The sequence below is a fragment of the Mixophyes fleayi genome, chromosome 11, assembly GCF_038048845.1.
Source record: "Mixophyes fleayi isolate aMixFle1 chromosome 11, aMixFle1.hap1, whole genome shotgun sequence".
NCBI classification, from domain to species: Eukaryota; Metazoa; Chordata; class Amphibia; order Anura; family Limnodynastidae; genus Mixophyes; species Mixophyes fleayi.
In genome coordinates, this window is record NC_134412.1 from 9,161,247 (window position 1) to 9,182,089 (window position 20,843).

The 20,843-nt window shown below is 41.7% G+C and overlaps 1 long non-coding RNA gene across 1 annotated transcript; it reads left to right on the forward strand.

The window, feature by feature from the left end:
• Positions 1–525: 525 nt before the first annotated feature.
• LOC142106996 (uncharacterized) lies at positions 526–4,295 on the forward strand. The gene is made up of 2 exons (XR_012679838.1): positions 526–1,047; positions 3,979–4,295. It is a non-coding gene; the product is annotated as an uncharacterized LOC142106996 (long non-coding RNA).
• The last annotated feature ends 16,548 nt before the right edge of the window (positions 4,296–20,843 follow it).

Sequence of the window (20,843 nt, forward strand, 5' to 3'; positions counted from 1 at the left end):
GAGGTGGTCAAAATTGACTGCAAATGATTTGCAATTAGTGTTATTGAGGTTAATAAGAATGTAGGAACAAAAAAAGAGCAGAATTATGTGATTTTAGCATATTTTAGGATTTTTTCGAAAAAATACAAAACCAAAACCAAAACACACGAGGGCGGTGTTGCCAAAACCAAAACACGAAGCTAATCCAGATCCAAAACCAAAACCACTTCACAGGGGTCAGTGAGCGTCTGTAATAAAAATGTCAATGCCACCCCTTGCACTTTAAGCACATTAAAAATATCTAAAGATTATAATAAATGTTTTGACAATCCTTTCTAGGTAAAGTTACAATCGTGGAGGCTGGGATGCTTTATAAACTGATGTGGCCGGGTACGGTACTCTCTCAGTACTCTTTATAACGCCACTCTCATTAACCATCAGGTATATTCTCAGCACAAAAGTGCATTAGGATGTAATACTTCTATTAGGGGTCACCCTCTTTATAAACAACATCGCCCTCCCTATAACACCAGTCCTGGCCTCGGTTTGACGCTGAGGGAGCACCAACAGTCCCAGCCTAACTGATTAGAACTCTGATGTTTGAATATGGCAGCAATGGCCGCATGCTGGACGGGCCGTAGATGGGCTATCCACGCGGGCTTTGATCGTTAGGAAGTCAGAAAGGGATCAGTTACACACAAAGCAGCAAAAAAGGGTCGTCTGGTAATCTGTAACGATAGGGTAAACGATAAAAAGAGCACAGCAGGGTCAGGAAGCTGCAATCGCTAAGTGATAAAGACCGACGGAAGTTGGGAAACTGTGGAAATGAGCGAGTCCGTACGTCCGCCTAGGGCCCCACCCTACACCTCTGACCCGCCACCTCCATACCAGGTCCTCTCACAACCAAATCCGACATTCAATGGGCCTGAGACCAGGCCAATTTACCACACGGTTGTTCTCCATAACCAAATGGCTCCACGTCCCCATGACTACCTGGGCCTATCCATTTTCAGCCTGTTGTGCTGCTGTCTACCCATCGGCCTGGCTGCCCTCATCTTCTCCCTCAAGGTACGAGACATTGGATCTTATAATGCAGGATGTGAGCTGCGGGCTTGTAGCATGTTGGGGAACGTATCACAGGATTAATCTCAAACATTACATGTTGCAGACATGGCTGCATTTAACACTAAACATGTTGAGCAAAGTTTTGCAGCATTTTTAACGTCTAGGGGCTGGATTTACTAAACTGCGGGTTTGAAACAGTGGAGATGTTGCCTATAGCAACCAATCAGATTCCTGCTGTCATTTTGTAGAGTGCACTAAATAAATGAAAGCTGGAATCTGATTGGTTGCTATAGGCAACATCCCCACTTTTTCCAACCCGCAGCTTAGTAAATCTAGCCCTTAGTATCTAAACTCCTATATATTTACTAAACTGTGGGTTTGAATAAGTGGAGATGTTGCCTATAGCAACCAATCAGATTCCTGCTGTCATTTTGTAGAATGCACTAAATAAATAACAGCTAGAATCTGATTGGTTGCTATAGGCAACATCTCCACTTATTCAAACCCACAGTTTAGTAAATATATAGGAGTTTAGATACTAAGGGCTAGATTTACTAAGCTGCGGGTTGGAAAAAGTGGGGATGTTGCCTATAGCAACCAATCAGATTCTAGCTGACGTTTCTCGGGTCTTTGCTGTTGTTTTTTACTATGGCAATTTTATTAAAGACAAAGAACATCGGCTTTTGTCTTTAATAAAACTGACGTTATAAAAAGAAATGACGAAAATCACTGGCTTAACGGAATTGCACCTTAGTATATACACCCCCTCATCTCTTAAATCAGCCTGATTGCCGTCACTCCAAATGTAATTCATAACCAGTGGAAAAGTTCATCTTAATTAAGCAGAAGAATTTGAAAGTCTCTCTCTCAGATGGTGGCAGCATTAAATTACACTGTCAGAGGTATCCCAAAATGTGTGAGCAATATTTATACTAAATGTATTATTATTTTCATATATTTAGGAATAAAGAACTTACTCTACTGTAAATATATTTTACAGATAGCAAAGAAATAGCTAATACATATATATACAATACATAAGAGGATTTCTGATGATATTTAAGCTGAACAGTTTGATAAACTTGCTTTATATTCATATATTTTGTAATTTTTAGCTAATCTACTTCATTTACCACATATGAAACAAGTTTAGCATATTCAGTGATGTCAAGTCTTGAAGGCATAGGAAATAACCAGTACATATACAAAACATATAAAGGAAATATATCAAGCCCTATACATACATTACATGCTTTCACCCAGGGAACTGATAACTGTCTGAGCCAAACGCCAACATTTATACCCAACCTGAGTGACATCACAGCAGCTTAATATCCTGCAGGTCAGTCACATGACCAGTCTGGCCATAGCAGCTGAATCTCACCCTGCCTATATTCTGTATAACTGAATGGTTGCATAATTATTCACCTTGAATGCTAACAATAAATCTGTAATTTATGGATATATAATAGGAGACCTTGCTAAGGTAATTGCGTGATGTCCCACAATTCCTTTTATGTTTATGTTTCATTTAAAAAATCTTAAAAAAAAAAAAAGATCTTACACCAAATACATGTTTTAGGGATCTTGTATTAGTATGTGGATCTTCCTCCCAGTGCCGCTTTCTTTTGGTAGCAATGATTAAACTTTCAGTGATGCAATTTGCTGCTGATTTTACTACTTGACCAAAATATTAATCAGATAGAGTGTTAAAGTGGCGGTATTGTCCATACCAACCAATCAGATTGTAGCTATCATTTTCCAGAATGTACTAGATAAATGAGCGCTAGGGGTATATTTACTAAACTGCGGGTTTGAAAAAGTGGAGATGTTGCCTATAGCAACCAATCAGATTCTAGCTGTCATTTTGTAGAATATCCTAAATAAATGATAGCTAGATTCTGATTGGTTGCTATAGGCAACATCTACATCTATATTCCTCCCAACAGTTTTGATTTTGATGGAACTCTCACGATTATCAGACACAGAAGAGGCGTGGCCTATCTGAAAGCAGGCGTGGCTTAGGAGGAATGTGAGTGGATTTGGACAGGTTGGGGTGTGGTTTGGCAGATCGGATAGGGGCTTATTTTGTTCCAAATTTGCTTTTTAAAATGTTGGAAGATGTGTTTTCTCTCTTTATTCTAGCATGTCATTTTATTAAACTGAAAGTTGTTAACTCTGTGGGCACATATGCATTATATATGGTAATAATTAACACATTTCCATGATACAAACTGGTCTGCTCTGGTTTTATGTCGTACTGTCAACACTTAAATTAGGCAAAAAAATAATGTAATGTGTATTATACCACACCACCGCCTTTCAATAGCACTTCAGAACATAAGCCTATTTCATAGCTACCTACTCTCGTGGAGTGTGTGGGAGGCTCCCGAATTTCTAGGAGTTCTCCTGGGATCCTTATAGAGCAGTGTAACCTCCCACAATTCACTAGTGAAGTGGGAGGGTAATTTACAGCGGATGGCCCCACCTCCCGCTGCATGTAGCTACAATGATTAGATTTACGCGGCCAAGCCCCCCCCCCCCCCTCGCACTCCGTGGGCGTATTTTTATCTAAGGCTCATTTTGTCTAAAGTAAAACAAAGATTCAACTAATTCCAGCCATTGGGCTAAACAGAAGAATGAAAGGAATGGTTCTGGCTTTGTAGAAAGACGGACTTTCGATGTTTGCAGATTTGCGTAGTGCGCTTCTTGAGATAGCTCCGCCTCTCCGCACACCTATACCCAACACTCATCTTGATGCTCGCGGTGAAAATCTTATAGGCGCACCGGTGCAAAGCCAAAATGATTTGCTCTGTTCATTGTCAATTAGATGCACTGAAGTTGCAGGCAGGGCAGTATACAGAATAAAGATTTATGTGCTGTATATGATGGTAAGAAACAAAATGTTAAAATATCTTTATCTTTTGCTTCCAGACACGTGTCTCTCTGCGCCTCAGGGACTTCAACTTGGCAACAGAGTATTCCCGTCACGCCAGGAACCTCAACATTGCCGCCATAGTCGTGGGTGCCCTCATCTCTACAGCTTTGATTGTGTTTCTTCCCTGGGAAAACCCTCATTTCCACTTTTTCAATCTAAGCGCCATACATAACCTAACACAATCTCATGACTTCACAATGTAAGTTTAACCACGCTGCTCTCCTACAGCTACCCTGTCACATGATGTTGGTGTCAGAGGATCACATGACAGCGTATTTGACTATTCAATAAACAATTCTGGTTTAACAAAGAAGCAGGTTTATACATAATTGAAATTAAAGTTAAAGTTGTTACACTATGCTGTACATTATATATTTGGGCACGATGTAGAGATGGTTTTGCTACAGCGTCAGTTTGACAGTCTCTGAGGTGATATTCTCTCTATGATAGTCTCATACATACTACGGGCCTTTGTCATTAAGGAGAGCAAAGTAGAAAAAGGAGAAACTTTGCACCTTGGTAAATCCATGTTGCATTGGAGGGGAGATAAATGTAAAATGTGAGGACATATTTATAGCTGGGGAAGGGCATGTCCTAGATCAATTTTAAATTTCAGTGTAAAAATAAAGCTATCAAGTATTGGTGTATTAGATGACGAAAAAGTCAGTATTTTCTTTATGTGCAAACTAAGAAAACAATTTGCACCCCTTGCATTGTGACATGGCTTTGTCCAGGATCAAATTTACTCCTTTTTTTGCCTTGCTCTCTTTATTGACCCCCTACATGTTTTTCAGCCGATAATCGGGCCAATCACAGTTCGGCTCGAGCTACTATCATTCCAAAGCATAACGTATCGTTTCATTTGTTTTTTAAACCGGACTAAAAATCTCGTTCAATGATGGAACGATGTTCAATTCTGCAGTATGTTTGCACTCAGCACCAGCATTGTCCATAGATCTCTATAGAATTTACAGAGTCACCATCTTTTCAGCCGATGGTCATACAGATGAAGAGTACAGATCTGACGGTAAATCTTGTAAAACGTGTTTAGTGTGTACACATGGATCAGTGCGCTGATCAGGACTTTCATTCCTTGGTAAAATCGTTAACGATTTTTGCATCTGGAGGAATTTTATGTAGTGTGTACACATCATCATCATCATCATTTATTTATATAGCGCCAACATATTCCGCAGCACTTTACAAATACCCAGCCTTAGTCTTCCTCTGTTAGTAACATTCTAACACTGCAGCTCTCCGGGCCTTATAGTAAACACCTTTTCTGTTTGATACAAAACAAAATTTAAAAAGATCAGTGGGGTAACGCGTTCACTGCAGTGCCTCTGGGATGCTGTCTCCTCCTTCGATGTTTCTCTTCTTGCAGTAGATGATTCTCTGCACTCTCCTCGTATAGCTGCAATTTATCAATCTCAGAGGCAGATGAGTGATACTCACACAGGCTCAGTGTAGCTGGAAGATTGGACTTCGGGGGGAATCTAACAAATATTTAAAAAAATAATAACTTTGGCAGAATTCTGATTAGAAAAAATGCTTTATTTAAATGAATGAAGCATTATTTTTCTATCAGTTTTGCTCTGCTATTGCCATACTGTAGTATTTCTGTCCCGGCATCCGGGGTCCCCCTGTATCTGTCCCACATTGTACCAAGCATCGATGTGACGTCAGTCTGGCAGTGAATCAGAGGGAATAAGATTTAATCTGATTCACTGACGGACTGTTCATGATGAAACATGTTACTACAGAGGTGAAGTGGGGGGTGGGATGCGTTACTATAAAGATGAGAGGCTATACGGATTACTAAAGAGATGAGGGGCTAATTGTGTGACGGGAGAGGTGAGGGAGGTCACATGTGTTACAGATAAGGAGTGTGGCTTGCTCCCTATGTGACGTGAGCTCACCTACTGCACTGCAGCATTACACACACTGTTCAATATAAAATAACTGGTCACCTTAAGCTACAAGCCACACAATTTATTAGAAAGCACAATAATGCACATGGTGGATACAGTGACATCCCCCTAGAACAGACCTGACCAATCTGTGGCTCTCCAGGTGTTCTGAAACTACAAGCCCCAGCATGCTTTTCCAGTAGATAGCCAGTCAATAGGTGGCAGGGCATGCTGGGAATTGTGGTTTCACAATACCTGTAGGGCCACAGGTTGACCAGTGACTACAGTAGCCGTACACAACAATTCCTGAGAGAAAGGTCTTTATAATTATTAAACATTAAACTCATAATAAGTCTGATATCTAACCCAATTGTAACTATGGTGACGTGACAGCATCTGAGCGCCAGTCTGGAGATTTTGGGCTCTAGGCTGTTGGTGTCAGACACGCTTCTCATATTTCTATAGACCATTATGCACATAATAACAGCAGGTCACAGTGACTGAGAGACACGCAGCATATGGAGATGAACGAACTTAAACGTCCATCTCTTACTTTGTTAACGTTTGCTCTGAGGGGAATACGGTTAAAGTCGTCACATTCTAAGACGTGGCTGGTTTGTTGGAAATGAGATGTTTGCAGACAATATTTGCCGTGGCGAATGTGACGTGGAAGGAAAGGGCAAACAATAGAGTAATAATTAACGGGCCAGTAGTAAACATGGCTGCCTTGCGGCATGAACCCTCAGACCCTCGGTCTCAACTGGGGTTAGGATTCCGCCTTTGAGGGGTTTATATATTCTCACCTGGGTTCGCCGCTGGGACTCCAGAAGGACCAGTGGAACACGTTTAGCCCGGTAAGAGTAGCCGGAGGATGCCGTGCTTACTGGGATGCCCCGCCCATAAAGGGGCAACATGACCTTTGGTTCTGGGTTCCCACTCTAACTAGTGAGGACACGGGAACAAGCGCAGGGGTATATGGGACTGGAATATGTGCAAACTCGGCACAGGAGGTGCTGCAGGGAACAGCACTGGCCCTAGGCTCCGATTAGTTCCCACAACTTGACGATGTACTGGTAAATATCCGCATCAGTGTCTATGGCAGGAGCAAAGTCCGGTGTGCATAACTAAGTTCTCCGTACATCACCATATAATATGTTGGCTCTACATAAATAGAGAATAATAGAAGCATAAGTTAGCAACCTGCTGGTATTTGTTGTGCTACCAGTGTCAGAAATAATGCTACTGCCGGGGCTACGGCTACGCCGGGACCCAAAGGTGAGCGGGACGTGGCTATGTTGGGTCATCATCCCAAGACCCTTGGTTTGCTCTCAGAAAAGATGAATGGGGCCCAGTGGAGTGGAGCTGCATTGCCAGCCCTACTCTAAAATTTGAATGACGACGCGTTCCGCCGCTGAGATCAACCATAGCAGAGGAGCCGCTAGTCACTAATATCTGGTTTAATATATGAAACGTGGCTGCCTCATTTAATATAGTTATTTCAAGTCAGCCGTGGGACTCAGCTAACCTCAGATTATTCTAGTTCAGGTACTTATGCCACGCTTTGTATAAAGGATACAGCACTGGCGTATGGATGAGTTACTTGTGAATATCATGGAGAGAGGGAGTAGGTCAGTCTTACTTGCAGGCTACGTTGAATCACATCAAACATATCAATTATGTTGTTTTATTATTATTATTGGGAGCAGAGCCGTGAATGTAAAATGGTTTAATGTAGATCTCTAGCAGCTTTCATTACACCCCTAGGACTAAGTCATTAGTCTGGCAATATTAAGACCTTTCAGGCAGCGAGTGTCTGAGAAATGAGCCTCTGGGTTATTAAAATACATGGCCGCAGAGCAGAGATCTGGTGCTAAGCGGCAAAGGAGGGAAATTAGAGTCTTGTCGGAGGTCTTCTCCATTTCTTATTTAATCAGTATCTGTGCAGGTCATTTATATATTCAGAGGATGAGTTAAATGAATCTTCGCTTTACATCTGCTCATCCGGTGCAGAGTACATGATATTTTATAACACAATTCTGTACTTGGGGGTCACAGACTGTCTGCGGTTCATAAGCCAGTGGGGAACTACCAATCCCAGCATGCCCACCCATTCTGTTTTGTACAGAGTTGTACGATATCATGTTGCAATTAGCACAAGTGAGCAATAACCCATAGCGACATTTCATCAATATAACTTGCAAAACGCTACTCAAAGCATACATCTAATCGGTTTCTGTTATTAAATAAAGACTTTAGTGTACAACGACTGAGCAGAGGGTTGTTTTTCTGAATAGGAAAACACCTAATGCCTCATTTACAGAACACAAGTCTGGCTTCGGCCCATAGAAATGTGGTTTGCATAAATGTAACCATACTGCACATGCACACAAATTGCGTCTGTATTTAGATCCAAGAGTATATTAGACTTGCGGTTTCAGGCAATTGGAGAGGAGTACTAAGGATGTTAATGTTTAAGGATAGTTGAATGGAGACGCACAGAGACGTCCAATTTAGACTCAGACGTGGCTTTCAGATACACTTTTTAGGTGACTTTTTTTACTGGTGCCACAGGCATGTTGCAAATGTCCATGTTAATGATGATGATCACATATTGTGATAGACGCCTCAGTTCGCTAGATTAAAATGTGCTCGTGTCTTAAAGTACACTACAGTATGTGAAACTGAAAATAGTTCCGTAGAACCATATGTGTACGGATGCAAACGCAAATGGTGCAATTTGCATCCAACTTGGGCCCATAAAATCTAATTTACACAGGACATCACAAGTCACTTTGGTTTTGCACTGCTACACCTAGAATATCCGCCCAGTGCATTTCAAGGTCTGCAACTACATTCTTGTCTTTGGAGATCCCTCTGCAAACTAGAGACCGAATTTAGAGTTAGACAGAAGTGGGAGGGCAGAGTAGGGGTGGGCCTATGTAAATCCCCTAGGGATACAGCCTCTGTTTAGAGTAGACTATATATCCAGATATGCTTCTTAGGAGATGTTTCATTTGTAGCTCCTGAATTCATGGTGTACAGATCAGCAATACATACCTTTACTAAAAAAAATAAAATAAGAATAAACCCCTAAGTAAGCCCCCAAGTTAGTATTAACTGGCCCATGGACCACTGCAAACGTTTCCTTTTCTGCAAATGCTGCCATCCTGCTGCGGAAAATCCTGCTTTGTAGGAAATCAGCTAAAGACAAAGGGCACAACACCACCAACGTATTAGGCTGGACCTCGACCACTTAGCTGTTTGTAAATAACCTCCAATATCTGTTCCTAGCCTCGTACTACTCTCCTAGCCCCCATCAGACCTGCTTTATACTCTGTGTTCACTAATAATAACAATACATGTGGCCCGAGTGCTGAGAATATGGATCATTGTCCGATTAGACCACAGATCCAAAGGTTCGGCATTTGCGTTGATTGGTAGAATCATTCCGGCTTACACCAGGCCTGTTTGTCCAGTCGGAACTAGTAGCTGCACACAATACATGGCCAGGTTGTAGGACTTATTTCCTGGGACCCCCAGGCCTTTACGGCTATACTGCCACTTCATAGTCGATACAGACTTTAGTCCTCCACCTTCCAAGTACTGTTACATAATGCTATTCAATCTTTATCAACTGTAACATTAAGACCGGACATGAGTGGTTGGCTTTAGCAGTCTGATCAGATGCCACCAGGACTTAATTATACGAAGTCCATGAAATATAGGTATAGAGGCAAGATACCCTCACCTTTCTCTACCCAATAAAAGGGCATTACCAGAAGCCAGGGGGGTTGATTCTCCCTAGGAGTTGTTATCCTTTAAATTCCAGGATGCATTCAGAATTTCTATCTTCCACAACATGCAAACGGGAGCACTTAAGCACACACCGAAATATGAGTTAATACAATAATGTCAGACTCTGGAGAACTGTGTATTTCTGGTATCAGAATCCTGCGGTTTCTCGCAAATCTTTATTCAATAAAGATTTTCTCTTGAAGCTTTTTTTCCTGAATGAGTTTTTTGAGTGAGATATAAATTTATTTAAATAATTATGAGGGATTTACAAGAATGTAAAATACATGTTAAGCCTTCTGTTCGGTGCCCGATAAAAACAACACAAAAAGAAGCGAAGAAAGGGCTTATTCTGAAGCTTGTTTGATAGTTATAAAGTTTATAACAGTAAGAGCATCAGTTTACGGCTTAGCGTTCTATTTTACTTATATTAACTTTATAGCTACGAAAAAGTGTAAATAGCGACATTTCACAAAAGAGCAGTTTGCTGCTCCTTAAATGATCCCACGCCTCCTGACAACTTGAATTAATCAGTTTGTACCTTCTCTGCTAAGCGCATTAATTTGTCTTACTGGCTTCCAACTTTGTCTAAAACTTTATATCATTCAGGCAAATTTGTTTATTTTCATTCCCTTTGACTACACCGCCAAACTGCACTGTTCCTAAAATGATATGTAATGCACAGATCCCAGCTGGGCTATAGTCATACCCAAAGGCAATACAAATAAATGAATCTGCAGGAGCAAACGCAAGGATTTGTAGAGGGGGGTTTCCACACCATGCTGCCAGTGGGCGTGACCAGCATGCATGGGGGTGTGGCTATAATTTTAGACAGTGCTTGGCTGCTCTCCAACTCTTCCTATACCCATAATATACATGGGCAATGATGCATGCACTACTGTTAGGTGCAGGCAGCTCTCCCTTTTCAAGCAAAGCCGTGTGAAACGGGGGCAGGGTCCAGCCACCTCAATTATACAGTGCCCCAGGCTTGGAGGGGGGTTTCCAGGCACTAGAGGCCCCCCCTCCTCAGTTTGCCTATGCTCTGAGAGGAAGATATGAAGGAGTGAATGAGAAACACCGAAAGGAGCCAGCGAAGGTCAAGTAATATATTTAGTAAAAGTTGCAAGGTCCATGTACAAACCCTAATTGTCTACTCTTCCGGAATGTCTGTGAGCCTTCTGAATTTCAAAGGAATCCTCCAAGATCTCGCGGGAGACTAGAGCTTTTAAATTCAGCACATGTAAATCTAAACCCTTTTTTGATAGACAAGCGCTGAACCGGTCTTGTCTGGGAGAGCACTATAGTGATTAGATATAGAGCTCTTCCTGGTAAGTCCACTTAAGGTTTGTTAATTAAAAGTTAATATATATGAAAAGTTAATATAAATTACTATGGTCGTTTTTGTAAGGTTTATAGACACCATTTAAGTTGTTATATAACGACCTTCCCCTGACTGCTATTTGTTATAAATTACCAAACCAACATCCTGCAACAAACTTGAGAATCTCTTGTATATTACTGATCTAACATCAGCTCTTAGTGCTAAAAGCAAATGTAGGTCAACTACAGCCAAGTATTTTGTGTTCCGCTCGGTACAGAAAGTTTTGCATTTGTGAAATAATTTTGTAACTTAGAAAGAAAAGATATTCCAAGCTCACTCCATGGGACCTTGTCAGAAATGTCAGACTCTGACAACATGCTGGTAATTATACTGTATGTCTGCTGGTAAATAATTCACACCTCGCTATTTACATATTGAGGTCAGTCAGGAGCCTCCTGCAGACCACAGTTGGGTGGAGTGTAGTCAGACACCGGGATATACGATTATTTATGAGCTGCCATAGAATCTGAAGACTGAAGGCCAATACAGTTCCATCGTTACAAGGTTATTGCTTTGTAGAGATGTGGTTCTCTACACGCCTACATAACACAAGGAATATCCTTAAAGAAAATGTCATTGCTACAGCAACTGCAAACTGGACGGCACAGTCCAAAGCAACTTATCCTCTGCCGAAAAACAGCCTCATCACGGTCAACCTAGAACGGTCCCTGATGGTTTTCATCGATAGCTCCAGAGTAACTATATAAAATACAGCAAGAAAATGATCTAAAATAGGAACATTCAAACATTATAGATGTGTAGTAAAGCAAAAGAAATTATATTCCGCTCAACAGATGGAGTGGAGTGTATTGCAGTGAACAGTGCACCACAGGATTTTGCAATTAAATGTCCCAAGCTATTCGTTGTTAACCTGATCAGAGATAAGTCAGAAAACAACCTCTACTTTATCTGTATGTAATTGTCTATAGTATATTTGTTACAGATCTGTGTAAACATGCAGCACAGTGGTAAGAATAGAACTACAGGTTCATCCTGCGTTGAGTTTGTATGTTCTTCCCATGGTTGTGTGGTTTCCTAACCGAGTCAAAAATCATATTGGTAGGTAAATTGGCTACTGGCAAAAATGGTGCATGCATGTGTGCGTAGGTGTGTGTGTGTGTGTGTGTGTGTGTGTACGTAGGTGTGTGTGTGCGCATGCGCATGTGCGGGTTTGTGTATCTCCGTGCAGTAGGGCGCAAATTCTAATTGAGCAGGTTCTGATGTGAACGATTACATTTTCTTTGTACAGCACTGCAGAATATGGTGATGCTATATAAGCAGTAATGAAATATACAGCGCTGCCAGAATGATATTTTTCTTTTCTTCCCACTTACACATTATATGCCACACAATGGCCGCCGTAAAAAAACACGAATGCTTTCGGCATCACTACCTACCTAGGTGTACAAATATAAATACACATTGGAAAAATAACTGCTGTACTTTTTATTTACAATACACTGACTGGTGCAAAACGCAATTTTTGTTGTACTAATGACTCTGCCAGTCTGTTCACCCCCTTTTTCATTATGAAACCACAGTGTGAAGTTTACTTCTGAAATTATAGTTTAAGTGCCGGTGACTACTTGCAGAAAATGTACTAAATATGTTCAGATAACCCTACATTGCTAAGTTCAATGTGCAATAAAAGAAGCAATGCCGGTGTCAGTGGTAAAAAGAAAATAAAGATTGGAAATCTGGTTGAGGATTAGGAGACCAATGTATCATGCACTTACCAAAACATTGAATATATAACAATGTATAGGAAGATCAGTGCTTATTTTAGCAGATCATATTGAACAAGAAGGCTCTTATCATGTTTGATGAAGGACTAATTGGCTACAACATCAGTTCATCTGTGATCTTCCAACTAGATGGAATTCTACCATGGCTATGATTGAGAAACTGCATGAGCAAAGGAAGGTCATCAATGATTATATTAAGATACATCCAGAATTTGTGGGAAATGTATTTTTCCCACAAAGCGATGGCAGCTGACGGACGGCATTTGTAAAGAGCTCTGCGCCATTAATGAGGTGAGAAAATTAGTTGCAGTAGCCATTGTGGTATCAGTGACATTTCACCTATTTTTTTTTATCGTTAGAGCAATCGTTGAGCTATATACATAGTACTTCAGCACCACGGACAGGAATGGTCTGCAGTGCAGGTTATTATTATTATTATCCTTTATTATTATCCTTTATTTGTTGGGCTCCACAAGGTTTCCGCGGCGCCGTACACCATACAAACAGTACACTATACAGGGTGGAACAGCACAAAACAATAAACAAAAATACCAGTACTTCAGAAACTCCAGGCAAGTTAAAGCAATAAACATGGAGCAGAAGAACAGGTGAGGAGACAGGAGGGAGGTGGGCCCTGCTCATTTGAGCTTACATCCTAAGGGAGGGAAAACAGAAAGACACAAGGGGAGCCAGAAGAGGCAAAGGGAGAGCGAGAGGAGGTGAAGGGGTTATGTGGATGGTTGGGAGGCTTCAAGGAAGAGGTGGGTTTTCAGTGCACGTTTGAAGGAGCACAGAGTAGGAGAGAGGCGGATGAAATGAGGGAGGTCGTTCCAGAGAAGGGGGCTGCGCGGGAAAAGTCTTGGATTCTGGAGTGGGAAGAGGTGATAAGAGTGGAGGAGAGTCGGCGATCAAGGCCTTTGCCTTTCTGTATGAGTGCTAGTTCTGCAACTGTCAGTGAAGCATCTTCTTGTAAGGTCAGTAGTGACGATGCAAGACCTTGTCCTTCAGACTCAAAAAGTGGTGCCCAAATACTTTTAAGTGTAAAAGCCAAGATGGAAAAAAACAGTAAGGCAGAAGAAACTGTATGTTCTGATTGAGAAATGACACAAATCCCTGAGGAGAGGCTATCCACGAGTGCTATGTGTAAGCCTGACCTTTCTGATAGTGTACCCATAAAGAAGGCCCCTTTCAGCATTTCTGCAGATGTGTGGATGAACAGCCCAAGTGTAGCCGGTGATACACAAATTGAGGATGCCACTTTGGAATTACAACAGGATGAGGGGGATATTTGTGTAGCTGACGATGGCGCTAATGAGGATGTTAATGATGATAATATTGTTTATGTAAGTCCTGCACCGGTGGAAGCAGTTCTTACATGTGATAAGAAGAAGGCCATTGTCATGCCTGGAAATAAGACAAAAAAATCCACCTCTTATGTGTGGAATTATTTGTACCCAAATCCTGACAACAGTTGTCTAGTCATTTGTAGCGTTTGTAAAGCCACACTCAGTAGAGGTAGGCACCTTAACTATCCAGGAACCTCATCCATGTTACGCCATTTGAAGAGAGTTTATGAGGAGTTTTGGGGAAAATCAGAAACAGTTCAGCACCGGCTAGCTCCCTTCTCTCACCTAGGTCCATAACACCATCCTTATTAATATCCTCACTAGGGATCGGAGTTAGTCCTGCATCCAAGTTTCTAAGGCTAGATGGCTCCTCCACTATCTAGGATTCCTCAGAAGAATTCTTTAGCATTAGTCCCCATGCTGCTGCTGGGGGTGGATCTTCATCCCAGAAGCAGACCAAGAAGAAGACTACTAGTAGTTTACAACAATTGACTGTTAAACAATATATGAAAGCTGTCACCCAGTTGCTAAGCGGATCACAGAAGCCATGGCGACTATGCTAGTATTATATCTGCATCCAATATCCACTGTTAATGCAGCTGGTTTTAGACAGTTACTTGAGGTCTTGTGTCCCCGTTACCAAATTCTATCACGACACCATTTTACTAGAAAAGCTATTCCTCACCTCTACCAGAAGATTCGTAAAAATGTAATTATTGGGCTACAAAATGCCATTCTACCCACTGTACACTTGACCACAGATATGTGGACAAGCGGAACTGGGCAAACTAAAGATTATATGACTGTGACAGCCCACTGGGTTGGTGATTCCCCTTCACCAGCAGGAACAGCAGCAACATGTACAAAATGATGTCACATTTTTCATTTTTCAGGCAGGCTACTCTGTGTATCAGCGGCTTCACTAAGAGGCATACAACTGACAATCTGTTACAAAAACTAAGGGATGTCATTGCTACATGGCTTATCCCACTAGGACTCTCCTCAGGATATGTAAGAACATTAAAGCTGGGTGAATTCCCTCACATTCCCTGTTTTGCTCACACAATAAACTTGGTGGTGCAGAGCTTTAGGAAAAATGAAAGGGACGTGCAGGAGACGCTGTCTGTTGCCCGTAAAATTTCAGGATATTTCTGGCATTCTGCAACAGCATGCAGGGGATTGCAGCAGCTACAAGAACAATTTAATTTGCCCTGCCACCAACTGAAGCAAGAGGTGGTAACAAGGTGGTATTCCACTCTTTATATGTGTAACACCACCTTTCCCGTAGGATTAAGGCGTGTATGGGTGTGTGTGAGTGTGTTTCGGTTCCTGGTCAACTAGTTTATCTTTACTCTCGGTGCGTAGTGCCTCCACCCTGGTCTTCAGATAGTAAGGTCTTCACGGGGTAATGCCCTTGTTCAGTGACACCAAAGGGAGACCAAGGAGCTCTCCACCCCCTTACTCTCAACCCCAGACTCAAATACAGAAAACACACACCACTCTGTAGCTAGCTTTAGAAACCAACGGAATGGTTCCCCAGGCTAGTTTCTTTTTTAGTAAGTTTGCATAACAAGTGCACATTTAAAACAGTATATCGGCTCACAGGTAAACTAAACAACAGATTAACCTTTAACTTACTATATAATAACACATAGTTCTTAATTTCCTAAAGACCAGCTTCAGAGGTACCTCTGCATCTTAACATTATTCTAGTGAACAGTTCACACTAAACAGGGACATGTAATAACACGGCAGCTGAAACCAATATAACTTTCACATATAAATATGACTGTCCAATATATAACAATATGCAACACACATCATAAAGTGCATTTGGTATTCATATCTACAGGCTCAGTTTGTTACTTTTCAGTAATACAATCTGAGTTCTCAGCAGAAATAAAATGGTAACTGCAATTCTCCTATGGTAGAGATCCCTCCAGCAAGCAATAATAAAATAGTAATAAACACAGATTTCTCCGATGCTTGTCACATGTAGCAGAACTCCAGCCTCTCTTGAGCACTCCTTGCCGCTGAAGTGCTTGGTTTATTAAAGTATGCATGTCCTTTTTAATATCTAACATAAGGGTAGGTGGGAGGGTGAAAGGACAAATCCATCTTGCACCACTTTTCTTTTCTGCCACTGCTGTGTAGCAATGTTTTCTAGATGTGCTGTGAACTGTCGTGTGTTTGTGCCATTGCTCTGTCGCTTAGAATCCAGTCAGCTCGCTGAAGTCTTTGCCTGAAAGTGGATGAAAATAATATCTTGACTTGTGAGGTATTCAAAATTGACTGGAAATGACAGGAAATTAGTGTTATTGACGTTAATAATAATGTAGGAACCAAAAAAAAAGCAAAATTATGGGATTTTAGCATATTTTGACAATTTTCCTAAAAAATACAGACCCAAAACCAAAACATCTCCAATATTTATGAGGGTTTTCTTAATGTCTACTGCACATAACAGACATTATTGCAGTTTCGCATGATTGCAAGCACATGTTTTATTATGTATACTCAGCCGTCATAACTAGTATTCTGGACTAGACCTCTGGCTGGAGCAAGAGATGCATCAGAAAGTTAACGCACTTCTTTGTGCACCTGAACCTGACTTGGTTGTGGCGCCCTTACTGTACACTACATACGTGCATCTGCCCATAACCCGTCCCGTTCCCTCCCTGAAATCGTAGGCTGTAGTAAGTGTTGTTTGCATTTGAAGCTGACTTGGACGTGGCTGCCTTCTGTTGCACATCATCCGATTCCGAACAGGGCCGTAACTAGGGCTGTGCGTCAGGGGCGACCGCCCAGGGCGCAACGCTGAAGGGGGGCGCAATTTAGGAATGCTTTAGGATAATTTGGTTAAGATTGAGGGCTTGGGGGGCGGCATTTGTCTTTCTCGCCCCAGGCGCTAGAATTATAAGTTACGGCTCTGATTCCGAACATGCACAAAGTGATTTTGTGGACGATACACACAAAACCGGCAGATACGTTCCTTAATGACTCACACCCAGTGTGTTTCTAGATGCTGTAAACACAATTATTTGCATCACTGACTATAATGCACAAGATGAAGAGAGTATTATTCATGAAGCACCAGGCATCTCCGTGACTCAGCAAATGTATGAATACTTACAGGTCTATGAAATAAACTGAAAAAAATAAATATATTTTAAAATAAAGATATTAGGTGTTTGGCTTCTCGCTATTTACATGTTTTATTTTAAATCATCAGAAAATTCCTGGAAATGATTCTGACCTGTGATGAATCTGGTGCTGACTCTGGAATTCTCAATATGCCGCTGACACCACAATTAATCATCCGTCCTCTCCAGCAAAGACTTAATACTTTATTGATAAGCTAGCGGTGATAATGCAGCGTTGTCTTCCACAATGCACCACCCAGCAGAAAATGCAGCAGCAGACAGGAGGAAGATGTACGGGGGACCGCTGCTAATTGTCGCCTGCAGCTGAACTCTCTCCGCTAAGAACAGCTGCAGACTCAGATCTCTTTCGGATACACAACTTTTCTGGCCAAAAATAAGAAATAAAAAGGAATATTTAAGGGAGAACAGCTTTCATGTTGTGTTGTCTGCATACTCTGCAGGGAGCCACTTGCTGCAGAATATGCTGCGGGCTTAATCGAGGTTACATGGCAAGTTCCTTGTGTCTAGGAATAATGCTGATTTGTTAGGGGTTTCTCCTTTCATGTAAACTCAGCAGCCCCTGGTCCTTACAGAATAGTACATTTTATGTATTAGTTTTATATTAATAAAATATTTGCATAAAGGTTTTCATATGCTTACACGCTGCTAATTCTACTTAATCTATCCTAAAAATCACATGAGAAATTAAAAGTGTTAATTTCACCTTCAGACTAATTTATTTATTCTTTTGCTTTGCGTGTACCCTTCTGCAGCTTTTACTAAATGCAATTTTTTTTTTCTTTGCAGCTTCCTAGAAAACCTCTGTGCTTTTTAGACATGTCTCTATATCATCCAGCGGAAGAGCTGAATAAGATACAAAAGGGGTAGATTTTCCTTATAAAAAAATCACGTCAGTTTGGCCCTGCCCCTATGACAAAGTGGCTGTATCGTCACAGGGGGCGTGGTCAACAGAACGTGATTGGCTGTGCCCACCCCCTTCAGCCCTCCGGCCACAACCCCCCACCAGGATCTTCCAGACCTCAAGGGCTAGATTTACTAAGCTGCAGGTTTGAAAAAGTGGGGATCTTGCCTATAGCAACCAATCAGATTCTAGCTTTCATTTATTTAGGACCTTCTACAAAATGACAGCTAGAATCTGATTGGTTGCTATAGGCAACATTCCCACTTTTTCAAACCCACAGCCTAGTAAATCTAGCCCCAAAAATTTAAAGTTGGCAAGTATAGGTAGGGATGGTAAACGAAATTGAAGGAACAGTTTAGGGTTAAAGGGGAGACTATCTCCTCTTACAAGATGCGTATGGAAATTAGCGCAAATCTGTAGCAACTGGTTGCTAATATAGCACAGCAATCTGTGCAACAATTTCCATATTTTATTCCGTTTGTTCCCAATTGCATTTGCTTATTGCTTTCACAGAGAGGCCATTTGTAACATATGGCAGGTAACCAAGGAGATTGCAATCACATAACTGTGTTAAACTCGGTTTAACGTTATCTTTTTCCATTGCACATGCTCAGATTCCTGCATCTTGGAAGGTAACATGTGCATTGATTGACAGACGTGTCCACAGGATCATCCTGTTACTACCCTATAGCGGTCAATCTGCTAATAGACCCAGCGACCTTATGACCTTTCATCTGCCCGCGTGCTAAAATCCATAGAGGTTATTAAATAATGTATTGCAATAAATCCTTTCTGGCTGGTGTGCGCACACTTCCATTTACAATGCCCATGGTTATGTATGAAAGAGATGGATGGGAGGGGGGATGGTGTCCGGATTTCCATAATCCCATCGGAGAAGATACTTCCTCTATATTCTCCTCTACTGATATAGTGCAAACACTGGCTTTTGTACTTTGCAGCATTGACATCACTTGTAAGGGTTAACAGATTCCTTTAAAACAGTGGTCTATATTATTATTTTTTAATATGATTTTCCGTGTCACTTTGCTGGGGAGGGGCACATTACCTAACTAAACCACTAACCCCAGTACAACATACCCCATCCCATCCATTAATAATCACAGATATACTGATAACTTTTTGTTGAACAAAATACTCATCGCTAATAAATATTATTATTTATATAGCACCAATCATATTATGAAGCACTGCACAGGGAGTATATGATCATACACATTAGTCCCTGTTCCATTGGAGCTTACAATCTAAATTCCCTACCACATAAAGACAAATAGACTGGGGTCCATTTTGTCAGAAGCCAGTTAACCTGCCAGTAAGTTTTTCTTAAACTATGGGAGGAAACCAGAGGAAACATACAAATTCCACACAGATAGGGCCTTAGTTGGAATCGAACTGGTGACCCCGACACTTAAACAGCAATGCTAACTACTGCGCCACCATGCATGCTTATCTGTAAAAAATCCAGTAAAGATCCATCCTTATACTTGTTCAGGAGCAAGATCATAACCTAATGTACAAGAGTGACATCACTACTCTCCATGTATGACATATTCGGCGAGGAATGATGTCACTCTGTAGCACTGCTTAGTGGCGTCTTATTGTCTTATATTTTATAGTAGGGAGTACCCCCATTGGTTGCAGTTTATTTCCCTTTAAACCCATATATTAACTTTCTTCTCTCCCCAAGCAGGTTCCCAGCCTAATAACCCCCTCCGTCTACACACGTTAGAGATTTGTGCCTTCACATCCCATTCAGTCATTTCCTCCAAGGACGGACAGTTCAATCTGGCCGATCACTTGACGCAAAGAGATAGTGAGACAACAACAGACAGGCGGATACAAAGCGCCACCGGCCCTTCAGGGAGCAACTTGTTTTTGTATAATAGGTTAATTTAATGAATAGTTAATGAAAGAAACGAGGCTTCCGGGAACACAGCTTCGACTCCGTAGGTTGAAAATGACCATGTTGCCACAACAAATAAGATGTTGTGTTCACCCAGAGTGGATTAGACAGGGAAGCTCTTAAACCGATGCAAGTAATGGTCCGCCAGTAATTGAGCTATGCCTGGGAAAATATATATTTCTCTCTTTCCCATTCTCCTTCTCTCTCCTTCTTTCTCTCGTTCTCTCGCACCCTCTCTTTCACCTTCTGTCTTTCTCTTCCTCTCTCTCCCTGTCTCCTTCTTTTTCTCTCTCCCTCCCGCTCTCTTCCTCTCTCTCCTTCTCTCTTCCTCTCCCTCTCTATTTCTCGCCCTCCCATCCTCCCTTTTTCACTCTCCCCTCTTTCTCTCTATCCTTCCCCTCCCTCTCCCTCCCTCCTCTCCCTCTTCTTCTCTCTCTCTCACCCTCACCCTCTCCCTCTCAATCCCCCTTCTCTCTCTCTCTCTTTCCTCTCCTTCTCTCTTTCCCCCTCTCTCTTTCTTTCTCTCCCTCCCTTTCTCACGCTCCTCTCTCTCTCTCTCCCTCTCTCTCTCTCACCCCCCCTCCTTCTCTCTCCCTCCTCTCTCTCCCTTATCTCTCCCTCTCCTCTCTCCCTCTCTCTCTTTCTCCCCTCTCCCTCTCTTTCCCTCTCTCTTTCTCACTCTCCTCTCTCTCTCCCTC